Here is a 14,951-nt window from a genome sequence, read left to right on the forward strand (position 1 = left end):
GAAACAAGAGTCTATTCTCGTTGTTTTACAATGGAGTCTATCCTCCGTAGCAAAACATATCTACTCACACATGCACACACACTCTCTCTCTTGTATCTTGGCCTATGTGCTTGTCTCACCTAAAATGGTTATATGATCATAATGTGCAAAAAAAAGGGAGGTTCGCAGCCCCCCCCATCCTCTGTTTGCACACAAATGATGGTAGGAATCATATGCAAAGGACAAGATCCTTAGTGAGTTCACTTGTACACCTCCCTTGTGATCTGCGTGTGTGCAATCAACCTGACTACTTTGCAATCTTGAGGATGATGAATTGCGGCTCGTTGACCCAATGCTTTACGATCTTGAGTGAGAGAGAAATACATACACAGAGTTTGAGAGAGGGAGAGAGAGAGAGGGGGGGGAGACACAAAGCTTTGTGAGAGTAAGAGCAAAAGTAAGACATTGAAAAATCAAGAGTTCATGTTGAAAGATATCTTCTTTGGCAAGGCAACATTCTCAAGTAGGATTATACCGGGCTCTTGCTACCAAGGTAGCTGGCGGTGACTCTAGAGATTGTATTACTAGGCCTGGAGGGTCGTACTAATGCGTGTGTAAAATGTCCTAGCAAACAACCCAAATGTCCTTTTGTGTCATTTTTATTACGTATCTCATGCAAGTCTCTCACTCACTCTAATGATTTTTTAGAGTTATTGAGCCATCACTACTAAACATTCTCTATGACGTGCCATAAATGGATAGTCCTACTGTGGCTCTTAAATTTTGATGATTCTACTAATTCATTAATTACTCTTCTCAAGTTACAATGATGGCCATCCACTACAACTTTCACGTTATTCAAACCCTCTTGAGACTTCCTCTATGACGCCCTTTTTCCTTTGCACTTTCCTTAATTTGAGAGTTGTTGCCTTCTCTTTAACAAATCCACACTATAAACTCAATATATAGTTGTCTTATTTTTCATCAATTTCCAACCCAACAGAGAGCACAGCATATCAAGTTTTGCTATTTTTTCATGGAGAATAGCTGGTGATTACATAGAGCACAGGGTTTCATTAAGAAATGGAGAGCTTGTTCTAAGTGAGAACTACCTACAGAATCTATTGCCTCCAACACAAAAAATTCAGGGGTTGCAAGCCATCATAGAGCATGAAGGTGGAGCAAACAAGGTCAATGTGTCTCCAAGATGGGATCATGAAGGGCATGCGCACTACATGATTAGTAGCACACTATCAACCACCTACTCCATCATGCACTCAAATTCTTGTGTGCATGTATCTGATATTATTGAGTCAATAAACGGTGGTACTGGTAGCAAGTCAACTCCATTGTATCTTGATATACCATCAGATGATAGCAAGGTTGTTGACCAAGTGATAATGTCAAAAGCTAAATACAATGACAGAGGTGTGCACATAGGGATGCATGATGTAAATATTGATGAGGAGTTGCATGTGAATAGCAAAAGAAAGGATGTGTCTTCCTATGATAAGTCCATTGTGGCCTTCATTGAGGAGAAAGCTAGGCCAGGTAGATTGAAAAATTTACTAGCACTTTGTGGATCTCCGCAAAAGGTGGATGAGCTCCCAAGTGAGTATAATGGTATGATTGCTTTTGAGATTCCAGCTACACCAAGTAAGAAATGAATGATGGGTATGGAACAAAAATATGATGGTCACCTTTGGTCGTGGAGCTCACAAACAAATATGGCAATAGAGTGCACAGTGTGTTGAAGGCTTCAAGGCCCTAGGGTAACTTGTTCTTACTACATAATTGAGAGAAGATACAATGATGTTTTTTTCCATGGTCATTTAGATAGACAGGTGAGCATGGGCTATCCTGCGAGTGAGGGAAAATCCAAGATAACATGTCACCATTGGTTGTTAGTTGTATAGCCGTTTGTAGATGCTTAATCTATTATGTGTTGCTATTAGACCCTACAATGACACAGTTGGTGATCCATGTTGGGGAGCATGCTCACGATGTTAAACATGGCACAAATTGAAAAGGTACATAGCCTTGTCAGCACAATCCTAAAGATCGAAAAGGAAGGCCCACAAAAAAATACATATGCTAGTTGCTTGGCAAATGTTGTTTGAATCTTTGACAAAAGAAGATGAATCAGAGGCAACTGAGGTGGATCTTAATTATTTTTTAGAAGAAATGCTGCCACTGGTGTAGAATAAATGGTAAGCTTGTGTATCATTACTTTGTACTAATGTTGTATGCCTTGCATTTGAAATAACCATCTAGCAAACACACAAGTTCAAAGGTATTGGTTCACAAGAGAGAGCTAATCAAGTTCAGGTCATTGATGATGGATATGACAACATACTTCTTTTGCAAATACGTTGTGTCTTTCCATTTTTCCACGGAAGCAGATTTCCTGGGCAAGGTGATGCCAAGGAGAAGTGCTTCTTGTTTAAAATGTCCACTAAAGGACTAGCATCAGGGGTGGACTTAGTGAATCGTATGAGGTGAGCAAGAACTGGAGATCTACGAAGTGCATGGGAGCACTTTGATTAAAAGAAAAGATATCACTCTATGATGCATGTGTTACTGATGTTTTGAATGCGTATATCCAATGTGCAAAGAGGTTGTAGGCTATATCAAAGGTAGGTATATTGGATTTGGGCCTTCAATGGACTCATTGATGGCTAATGCTAGCAAAAGGAAATCCCCAAATCCTGCCTCTGTTGCACATGCATTGCAAGGTGTTGTAGTTGGTAGTCCTTTGTATGAGAAGCCCGCAATGCAAGGTGATAGGGAGATTGTGCATAAACAAAAGAAGGGAACTAGAGTAGGTGCAAGTTCCCACAAGCTAGGATATGTGATTGAGTCAAGGCAATGTAAAAATAGGGGCAGACCACAAAGTATGCAGTTTGGTGATGGTGAGTTGGAAGAGATATATATTCAGGATGCTAAGGAGAATGAAGAGATACCAGTCAAGCCAGTGGAAAGTGGAGTAAATGTGCCAAATGCAGGAACATCGACTTATGTAGAAGAGGTAGAAGTGGCACAGGAGGAGTGGGTTTCACAAAGGATGCCACCTAGCTGTGTGAGAAAATGTTTTGGTATAGAGGGTAGAAAGAGTTGTAGAAACAAGTTACAAAATCAGCAAAGTGGGGCTAGTTGCACCATGATTTTGGTTCGAGAGAGTCTATAAGGACAAGACCATTGCACGATGGATATGGTTTTGCAATCATGACTTCATGCATACAAATATTGTGCAGAAACAAGTGATAATATCACCAATACTTTCTTTTTGTTGCCAGTTAATATAGAGACAAATATAACAAAGGAAGAGTGTAGCAGTCTAAAACATGCTGGTTTCAAGTTTGCCTGCTTTGCAACACCATCAAAGAATGAGAAGAGAAAACCTCTTGGGTGGTTCAAGTGGGAGGAGACACAAGTGGAGGCATGGAATTTCCAAAGATGCACAAAAGAGAATAGAGGCAGCTGCTTGCATGGCTGCAACCTTCTTGGAGGAGATACTGAAACTTGAGAGGCAACATTCAGTATTTCGAGTCTTGACAGAGAGTTGTTATGATGTGCACATCAAAGAAGAGCCTAGGTGCACTTGTTCTGATTTTCAAAGAAGAGAATCTACCCAAAAGGCATTTCTTGCCTGCAAACATATGTATTATGTGTACATGCACATACTCGGCCTTCAACCTAAGGAGCACATGGTTATACATCAGCCTGCACTAACTCCCACTGACCTTGCCTTTGTGTTAGGGAAATCATGTAAGATATGCCTTGTCATATGGAAAGCCCAAAAATAAGCATAACTCATTCATTGTTTTGGCCCACTCCTCATCATGCTCACATTAGTAGGGTGTGGCATGTCCTTTTTTATTGCAAAAATATTAGGGTGTAGCAATCTTGGAAAATTTCTAGATATTGTACTCTTTTTAGGAGATACAGAAGCTCTCCATTGCTTACTAGAGGAAGGTTGCCTATACTCTTTCTAGATATGGCACTCTTTTTAGGTGATGCAAAAGTTTTGGTTGTAGCAATCTTGGAAAATTTCTAGATTTTGTACTTTAGCTTTCTCAAATCTGGATACTATACATCTTGTTGCAAGCTTGAAAAAGCTCGAAAAATCAATTTCAATTACAAAAGCACGAAATCAAAAGCTCACGAAAATAACACACTCGTTGTTTGCAACCTTGCGGCTGTAGGACGAGGTATGAAATGGCCTCGAATGCCTAAAAAAGCAACGAGCAAGCCCAAAAGGGCTTGTCTACAAAATATATAGTGCTCTACTTGTACACCAAATCTCATAGCAATTTGAGATTTTCACTTTGCCATGCTTCCACCGGTGCCTCCACAAGTATTATCCAAGAGAGAGAATGGAAGAATGGGAGAGCTTCTTACCAAACAACATCCTACGGGTGTTAATGACTTTTCCTCATGAATCATTACAAGGAAGATATTACCGAAAATGCAACGTATGCTTATTCCTTCCATGTCCAGTCAAAAATGCACTTAAAATTTGCATTCCTTTGCCCTAAGTAATAGGCGTTTAGACGCATTACTTTGGAAATGCACCAAAAATAGCAACGTGCAGCTAATCTCCTAAGACGGACAACTCTGGAAATGCAAACGTTCCAATTTCATGACATGCACCAACCTTGTCTAACGTTTAAAGAGATAATTTATCAAATGTACTTTTATCGCTGCCACATGCATTAACGATAAGCGTAAAATGCATTCTCCCTTATGGAATTAAGCATGCCTAAAACATTTCTTTATGTGAGAATAAACTCGAAAAAAAACTTGAACTTGTGGATTCGGGGAGATGTCCACGTGTAAGCTCAGGGAGGAACCTCCCGCAGGTGCGCCTTGCAACTTCTTGGGAGCCATCCTTGCTAACTTGAACTCTGCGGATTACCCTCGCTTCCACGCATTCTCCGAATAGCCTCAAGAATTTCCTTCTCCCTCGTACGCAGGAGATTCCTTCACCGAATTTCGGATCTTTAAAAAGCCGAGGGCTTGTGGACTTTGGGCTTATGGGGAGGCTTGTGGAAATGGAGCTTTACGAGCAAGATTGTGGGAATGGGGGACCTTACGAAAAGGCTTGTGGGAATGGTACTTATGGAAGCCCCCTCCCTTAGAAACTGTGGGAATGGGACTTATGGATGTCCCCTCCCTTAGAAGCTGTGGGAATGGGACTTATGGAAGCCCCCTCCCTTAGAAGCTTAATAAGAAGCTTCTGGTGCATACAGAAAACGTGGCAAAAGAAATGATTGGGGAGGAGTTAAAAGGATTGATGACGGCGTGGCAGGGGAAAATGGCGGCAGCGTGGCTGCATCGGCAGCTGGCAGCGAACTTGGCTCTCCTCCACGACAGGCAGCAAACCCTCCATGATAGCATGGCGGCAGCTATTCCTTGCATGGCCCTCTCAGGCTTCTCTTCCTTCACGGAGCCTTTTCCCCCCCTCTTCCAAGGCTAAGGGGGGGTTTTTATAGCCCAAGGGAGAGGGAAGATGGTAGCCACCACGTAGCCATGCATGGCTCCCCCCCCTTGGATACCACTACACCACATCACCCCCTTCTCCCATTCCCTTCCCTCCAGCCATGCATCGGCTGGGGAAATTAGTAAAAAAATTTGCATTATTTTCATTATTATCCATTTTTCCCCCTCCCAAGAGGGTGTTTCCTTGTGGTTATGCAGTCTTGAACCCCGGGCTCGATTTCACAATGGGAGGTCTTGTTTTTGCGCGTGCAGGGTATGGATTGAGCTGTCGGTAATTACGATGCGGGAGATAACCTTGCACAGGAATTACGCGGCATGCGGGGAGTCAGGTTTAGTAATATTTTTGAGCGGAAATATTACATTCTCTCCCCCTTGGAGAAATCGAGATGTCCTCATCTCGAGAAGAACTGGGGGTATTGTCGGTTGAGAGTGCTTTCATCCATCCAAGTAGCATCCTCCTCGGGATAATCTTTCCACTGGATGAGGCATACTGTCAAGGTTCTAGATCTCAATTGCCTCTCCCTAACGTCTAAGATCCTGTCAAGCTGTAGCTCAAGGACTCCTTGGCTAGGCATTACAACTTGTTGGTCGTCAAGTACATGGCTAGGATTAGGTACATACTTCTTCAGTAGGCTGATGTGGAATACATTATGAACTTTTAGGTTCTCAGGGAGTAGCACTCTATAAGCATTGGGCACAAGCACTTGAGGATCTTGTAGGGTCGACAATACCTTGGACTTAGCTTCTTGCAATCTCCTAAGGATAGGGAACTCTTCTTTGGGCGTACGCAAATGAAGACCATGTCTCCTTCACCGAAGGTTCTATCTTGACATTTCAAATCCGTGTATGCCTTTCTGTCTATCCTTGGAATCTTGAATGTCCTGTCTTATTGACTTCATTTGGTCATCCATATCTTCCAGCATCTGCCTTGAAGCTTTAACTCTCAGGGTTGGATCCGAGAAGTTTAAAGGACTTCAACAGTCATGCCCATACAATGCTTGAAAAGGGGTCATCCGAATCCTTTGTTGGTAAGAAGCATTGTAGGCAAACTCAACCAAAGGCAAGTATTGAATCCACCTTTTTGGTTCACGGTAGTAGTGTGCCCTTAGCATATCCTCAATGACTTGGTTGATCCGCTCCGTTTGACCATCGGTTTGGGGATGGTAAGCTATACTAAAACAGAGTTGAGCCCCAATGGCTTCAAAGATAGCTCTCCAGAAGTGTGATGTGAAGAGAGAATCACGATCACTAATGATTATTCGGGGCAACCCATGTAGCTTGAATATCTCCTTGATGAACAACCTTGCAATGTCTGAGGCTTTATAGTTTGTCTTAACAGGAATAAGGTGTGCAACCTTAGTAAGCATATCAACCACAACCATAATGGAGTTGTATCCTCCCTGAACTTGGGGTAGGCCAACAACAAAGTCCATACTGATGAATTTCCATTTTATTTGGGGAATGCCAAGTGGTTACAACTTTCCTGGCATTTTGACATGTTCGGCTTTAATACGTTGACAAGACAAACACTCAGTGACATATTTGAGAACGTCACCTTTAAGCCTCTCCCAGTAGTAGCTCTTTCTGACTGCATTGAGGGTCTTGGCATAGCCAGGATGTCCTAAGAAAGGGGAATCATAAGCTTCCCAAAGTATCTTCTGCTTGAGTGATTGGCTTGCCGGTATACATAATCTCGTTCTATAGTATACAAGTCCACTATTGATAGAGAATTCTTAGTACTTATCCTGTAGCTTCGGGTCTTGATCCTTGATAGGGATCTCCCTTAGAATCTTCTGATAGGTCGGATCATGGCATGCTTCTTCTCTAGCTAGCTCAAGTATTGGGTTGTTTGGAATGGATACCGTTGTGGCTAGAGATCTATGTTGATGGATTTTTCAAGATTAGAGAATTAAGGAATGCCTTGCGACTGAGTGCATCGGCAACTACATTCTCCTTTCCAGGTTGGTATTTGATTTCAAAATCATACTCCTCCAGCACTTCAATCCACCGACGTTGTCTCATGTTGAGTTCATTCTGGGTAAAGATCCACTTGAGACTTTTATGATCTGTCACTAGGGTAAACTTGTTACCCAGCAGGTAGTGTCTCCAAAGCTTGAGAGCATGGATGACAGCTAACAACTCTAGGTCATGGGTAGCATAATTCTTCTCATGGCTCTTCAGTTTCCTTGAAGAGTATGCTACAGGATGACCTTCTTGCATAAGCACACGTCCTAAGGCAAGCGTGCTAGCATCAGTTACTACTTCGAACTCCTTTTACTGAGGTCTGGAAGTTTCAGGATAGGTGCTGATAGCAAACTTTGTTTTAATCTATCAAAGCTAGATTGTTCGGCAGTTGACCATGTAATTGATGTTTGCTTCTTCAGTAGATCGGTCAGAGGTGCTACAATCAAAGCATAGTTTTTGATAAAGACCCTATACCATCCTGTTAATCCAAGAAAACTACGTATTTCTTTGACAGTTGTTGGTATTGGCCATTCTAGAACATCTCTGACTTTGGCCGGATCCATTGAGATTCCTTCCGCTGACACAGTGAATCCCAGATATTCAATTTGACGTTTGGAAAATGCACACTTCTTCATCTTGGCATAAAGTTTGTGTGCCCTCATTGTCTCAAGGACAATCCGAAGCTAGGATTCATGATCTTCTTCCTGTTTGGAATAGACTAAGATATCGTCGAAGAAGACAAGTAGAAAGTCGTCAAGATATGGCCTAAAGATATCCTACATTAACTTGTTGAAGGTGACAGGTGCATTCGTCAGCCTGAATGACATGACTAAGAACTCAAAGTGTCCATATCTTGTGTTGAATGCCATCTTTGGGATATCTTCTTCCTTGATCCTTATCTGATAGTATCCAGACCTAAGATCAATCTTGAAGAAGATCTTTGCACCTTGAAGATGGTCAAGAAGTTCATCTATTCTTGGAATAGGGTACTTGTTCTTAACGGTTTATTGGTTCAACCCTCTTTAATCAATACACAGTCGAAGTGTTCCATCCTTCTTCTTCTGGAACAGCACTGGAGCTCCCCATGGCGAACTACTGCGATGGATATAGCCCTGATCTAACAGTTTCTTGAGTTGCTCCTTCCGCTCAATCGCTTCTGGGATGGACATCCTATAAGGCCTCTTTGCAATTGGCACAGCTCCCGGTAATAGCTTAATTTCATGATTAACTTCCCTTTGAGGTGGTAGTTCTGTCAGCTCTTCAGGAAATACGTCTGCGTACTCCTTTAGCCATGAAGGTCCTTCACTAGACTCCTGCTTCTGATCTAGCTTATTAAGCTTAATCAAGTAGACAGGTAGTCCCTTTCTAACTCCCTTTATAATCCAAGATGCCTTGGCCAATTGAATTTTCGGCTTTCCAGCCTCTCCTTGAGTTGTGACAAATTCCCCTTCAGAGTTTCGAAAGGAAACCTGGCCCTTTCCACAATGAATGTGGGCATCATTAGGTTTAAGCCAATCCATTCCGAGTAAACACTCATGGATACCTAGGTTCATGACCCTGAATCTGACCGAAGTCACCTTTCCTCCCAGAAAGAATTCCACCTTAGCAGTTTGCCTAGTACAAGTGACCTCACGACCATTTGCTAATTCAACAAGCAAGGTAGGTGCTTCTATTGTGCCTATTCCTAATCTTCTTGCACAAACTGGTGAGATAAAGGAATGCGTACTGCCACAATCAATCAAGGTTTTGAAGCCTTTACCTTGATAGTCCGATGGTGTCTGAATCATCGAAAACTGGCGATTCAGGCCTTTCTTGTGAAGGCCAGCATGGACTGTTGCCCTCTCAAAATCTGCTTCCATGGTCAGGTCTTCTTCTTCACACATTTCCCTGTTGGCAACACATGCGGTTCTTCCTCTGCCCTGAGAGGTGTCTCCTTAGCCACGGGCGGTTCCTTGGAAAGGTCCTTGACATTGTCCTCCCCCAAGTTTGGGACATTGCCTTTTGAAATGATCGGGCTCCTTGCAGTGGAAACAACAGAGATTGCGGCCATTACCTTGGGTAGGGACAAAGTTATTAACATTATTGTTCCTTGCTTTCTTTCTTTGTTCCCGGTTTTGACCTTGAACTCTCTTTGCCTGGGACCTATATGCTCCTTTGTTCTGATCATTATAAGACCAAGTCTTGTTACTTCTTGGCCTGGCCTGCACCTCCTGAATTATGGGTGTAGCTCGAATGAGTGCGTCTTGAAGGTCTGTTGGGCGCATTGATTCGAGGCAGGTATTCACAAGTGGATTTAATCCAACACAAAACTTCAACACTTGCTGTGTCATATCCATTTGTGGTGCATACTTCAGAAGAGAGATGAACTTTGAGTAGTATGCATCAAGAGTCAGACCCAGCTGTTTCAGCTCATAGAACTCATTCATCTTCTCCGTGCAGTACGCAGGTGGTAAGCATCTTCCTTGCATAGCTTTTTTCAACTTTTCTCGGGTAACAGATCCTTTCGAGATCCCTTGATCTCTGCACCATTGCTTCCACCAAAGTATGGCTTCACCGATGAGCTTCAGCTTGGTGAGCATTGCCCGATTGGAGGGTGCAGTACCGGCCGCTTCAAAGTAATCTTCCATGGACTCTATCCAAATCTCAGCATCATCTTGGACAATCCTTCCTTTTCCGTCAAATTCTGGCGACTTGATCTGCTTGAGAAGAAACTTCTTCTCCTGAATCACGGCTGTACTTGGTGTAGGGGTCGGACTAGGAACCTGTACCTGGGGTTGTGCCTAAGTAAAGGATTCTTAACGTTAACAACTCGCTAATCGTTATTATTATGTTTCAGACCCAGTTCAGCTTTCAGCCAAGAACCCTAACCACTTAACTTTTTATCAATACTCATAGACAAGACAATCATTGATAAAAAGAAGTCTTATTTCATTCATATGGGCATAGCCCTTTCGGAGTACAATATTTCTTGGGATGATAGAGCAAACTGATACATTAGTTCGGGGAGAATAATGTTGTGTTACATTTAGCTACGGGAACTGGGGAGTAGTATGGATTTGGGCCATGGATCTTCAGGAATCGATAAGTCATCGGAAGATTAGGGTATCCTTTCCTTTGGTACCCATTCTTCTCATAGCGTACCAACAACTTGATCCTATCGGCGGGGATTATGCAGGTCACCTCCTCATACACATATGTGTTTAGCTCGACCTTCCAACCTTCGACATGTAAAGCTGTGTTTAGGTGAGCCTCAACAAAAATGAATAGCTTCACGATCTTCAGGTCCTCCAACCATTTGATTCTCTTTAGGTTGGTTCGAAGGTACGCAAATCGGTGGGCAGCTATATAATAGATTCCTGAGTCACCCATCCATCTTCGTTCCACATACAGAGGCGATGGATTGTAAATGCGGTCTAGGAAGTTCATCATATCGATCCTTTGTCGATAATCTGAGGCATGCATCGCGGTCATAAACATGACCTGGAACACAATGAACCTATTCCATGCTTCATGTCTCTGCAAGACAGCATCGATAAGTAATGAAATGTTCTTAACAACAACATTTGCTTTAATTCTTCTTATTAACTTTTCTTATAAAGACAGATCCTTCGTTGGTTTGCTCTGATACCAACTGTAACGTGTCCACCTGTTCCCTCTCAGGAAACATCTTAGCAGTCCATCGGAAAGAGATTCTAGAAAGCTCCGCCCGGCACTCCCATGGAATGTTACGTGGTTTGCGATCTAGGACTTCCCCTGTCTGCAACGTAGCAAAAGTATTCCCGCCGTTCCCACTTAGAACCGACCTGAATCAGGGTTTTCCCTAATGGTCACTTTCCTAAACGGCAGCTATAGCGTTGAACCCCAAGCGAACTACTTTATGCAAAAACGCCAAGGACGAAGCCGATTCATGCTGCACTTGGTTCAAGGAGAATGGGAAACGAGAGGGATGCAAAGCTCGACCTCTCTGCCCCATCAGGCATAGTCCCATTCAGTTCCCCTAAAACAACATAAATCGAGATTCTAGTAACCTAAACTCTAGGACAGCGCCCTTGCTGTTCATTTCCTTTGAGAAGAGCTCATTGCTGTCCATTGAGAAAAGTTCCCAGCCAACCAGGACTACCCATCTGTAGGATGGACCCATGGCCACATCCACCACACTTTCCTCGGGGTTGCTTTAGTTGTCTAATTACCTACCACATATAGTTGGACATGCATCAAGCAGCTTCCTTAATTAGCCAGTTAGACACTGGTTCCTCTACGTAATCTTAGTACTTGACATAAAGAAAACAATGTCAAACAAGTTCCTTTCCAACAAGTTATCTTATTTATCTTTGGAATACATCCATAAAGTCCAGCCCGTAGGCTAATCCATAATCCGCCCGAAGATTATCCAGCAATCCATAAGGATTTATAATCCAAGATTCCGCCCGTAGACTAGTATGCGGGCCTCGAGATCCAATCCCAAGTCACGTTGGCCTCTTGTGCAGGGCCCGGAAGGCAAGGGATTTACGGCCAGAGCCCCCCCGGCACCCAAGCGTCCTCCTGCTCCAAGTAGATCTCAATGGAGAGGCCTCACGCGGCGGGTTCAGTCCACGTTCCCGGCGTAGCTAACAACCCCCTTGGTTAGGGTCAGGCAGATAGTCGAGGGTAACTGATGCTGCCTCTCTCTTCAGGCCTTCAACCTGAAGCATTAATTAACTTTCCATCATTTGGTTCATTGAGCAAATAATGCAAAAATTACTCCTAAACTATTACAAGCACAATCAAACCAGTGGTCGTTTATTTGGCCAACTGCTAAGGAGTGAATCCTTCTCTCCGAATGCATCGAGCATTCAATCCAGGATGAATTGCAACTTAGCAAGATTCCCAAGGGTCTATTTGTTCACCCTTTTGTCCTTGGGTTTAGGTCATACCCTGTCAACCCAACTTAACCAACACCTTAGGTATCATAAATTAACAGTAAGTCCTAGTGACCATGTTGCCCTAACTTGATTGTTCCTTTTCTTTCAAGCAAATACTTAACTTCCCTTAACTTGGTAATTTTCCCCAAGAAAGGTGATGTAACAGGATGACTACTCATCCCCTTGCAAGTTAAACTTGTGCAAGAACCTGCCAACCTCATTCGAAGGAATAGCAAAACTCTCTTGTGATCAAACCACAAGGCCAAGCGATGTTGCAACTTGTTGCATAAGTGTCGCATCTATTTCATGGGATCATTTCACCCATTGAACGATGTTTCCTGATCAAGGAATTATGTTTAGACAAGAAGCAGGGTTTAGGGTGTCTTCTTACCTAACCCAATCCTAATTGCACTAGGCCGACAATGTTCGGTCCTAGGGTGTCTTCTTACCTGACCCAAACCTAATTGTACTAGGCCGACAACATTCGGTCCTAGGGATTCCAACTCAATTCGAGTTTTACCATTAGGTTGAATGATCCTTAGGGTAGAAACCCTAGATCGTTACTTGCATGAGCGTCCAATTGACCCAACATTCTGTGAATGTGGGTAGGATCTTTGGGTATGAGGGTTTCGACTTGGCAACAAGTGCGAAACTAGGCCGAATCCTTAGCATGCAAAACCCTACTTAGCACTTGGGGTATTTATCGTATCGACTGAACCAAGCCTATACGAATCCCTTGCGGTTTAGGTGATTTAGATAATTCGATTTACTTGTCTTGCGACAAGGACGAACATTTCCTAGAGATGATAAACTTGATCTAAAGGGGAGAAAAAAATAGTTGCAAAATGTCACAATACACGTAAACATGCGATTCATTGCTTCTATGTACCACTAGCTTTGTAATAACCCTATCCTTTCTTGCTGAAAGTCAAAACGCATGATAATTTGGAGAGTAACTTACATAAGGCCTATTAGATTTTTCATCAAAGAATCATGCCTACAACCCTTTGTTCAAGCTTTAGAATTTCATGCTTTGACAAGCCAAGCAATCTTTTCCAAATGCAACTTGATGAAATGAAATTTACGAATATGAACAAGCAACCTTCTCATAGCTGCAATGTAGTTAATGAAGTTCATGCAAAACTAAAGCTTGTGTTAACTCATTCCATTTTACAAGCACATATCACATGCAAGTCCACAGAATCATTTTCATGCCCTGCTATTTCTTTTCGAACAACATCCTACAAGTGTTAATGACTTTTCCTCATGAATCATTACAAGGAAGATATTACCTAAAATGCGACATACACTTATTCCTTCCATGTCCAGTCAAAAGTGCACTTAACAATTTCATTCACGAACAACTCTGGAAATGCAAACATTCCAATTTCATGACATGCACCAACCTTGTCTAACGTTTAAAGAGATAATTTATCAAATGTACTTTTATTGCTGCCACATGCATTAGCGATAAGCATAAAATTCATTCTCCCTTATGGAATTAAACGTGCCTAAAACATTTCTTTATGTGAGAATAAACTCAAAAAAAAAACTGGACTTGTGGGTTTGGGGAGATGTCAACGTGTAAGCTCGGGGAGGAACCTCCTGCCGCAGGTGCGCCTTCTGACTTCTTGGGAGCCATCATTGATGACTTGAACTTCGTGGAGTACCCTCGCTTCCACGCTTCTCCAAATAGCCTCAAGAATTTCCTTCTCCCTCGTATACACAGGAGATTATTTCACTAAATTTTGGATCTTTAAAAAGTCGAGGGCTTGTGGACTTTGGGCTTATGGGGAGGCTTGTGGGAATGGAGCTTTACGAGCAAGCTTGTGGGAATGGGGGACTTTACGAAAAGGCTTGTGGGAATGGAACTTTACGAAAAAGCTTGTAGGAATGGGGCTTTTCGAAAAAGCTTGTGGGAATGGAACTTATGGAAGCCCCCTCCCTTAGAAACTGTGGGAATGGGACGTATGGAAGCCCCCTCCCTTAGAAACTATGGGAATGGGACTTATGGAAGCCCCATCCCTTAGAAGCTGTGGGAATGGGACGTATGGAAGCCCCCTCCCTTAGAAGCTTAATAAGAAGCTTCTAAGAAGCTTTTGGTGCATACAGAAAACATGACAAAAGAAATGATTGGGGAGGAGTTAAAAGGATTGATGAGAGCATGGCAGGGGAAAATGGCGGCAGCGCGGCTGCATCGGCAGCTGGCAGTGAACTTGGCACTCCTCTACGACAGGCAGCGGACCCTCCATGATAGCACGGCAGTAGCTATTCCTTGCACGGCCCTCTCAGGCTTCTCTTCCTTCACGCAGCCTTTTCCCCCCCTCTTCCAAGGCTAAGGGGGGGTTTTTATAGCCCAAGGGGGAGGGAAGATGGTAGCCACCATGTGGCCATGCATGGCTCCCCCCTTGGACACCACTACACCACATCACCCCCTTCTCCCATTCCCTTCCCTCCAGCCATGCATCGGCTGCGGGAATTAGTAAAAAAAGTTGCATTATTTTCATTATTATCCATTTTGCCCCCTCCCAAGAGGGTGTTTCCCCATGGTTATGCAGTCTTGAACCCCCAGGCTCGATTTCACAATGCGGAGGCCTCGTTTTT

Source organism: Lygodium microphyllum, chromosome 11 (genome assembly GCF_053477565.2).
Source record: "Lygodium microphyllum isolate KBCC chromosome 11, Lygodium_microphyllum_v1.1.10, whole genome shotgun sequence".
NCBI lineage: Eukaryota > Viridiplantae > Streptophyta > Polypodiopsida > Schizaeales > Lygodiaceae > Lygodium > Lygodium microphyllum.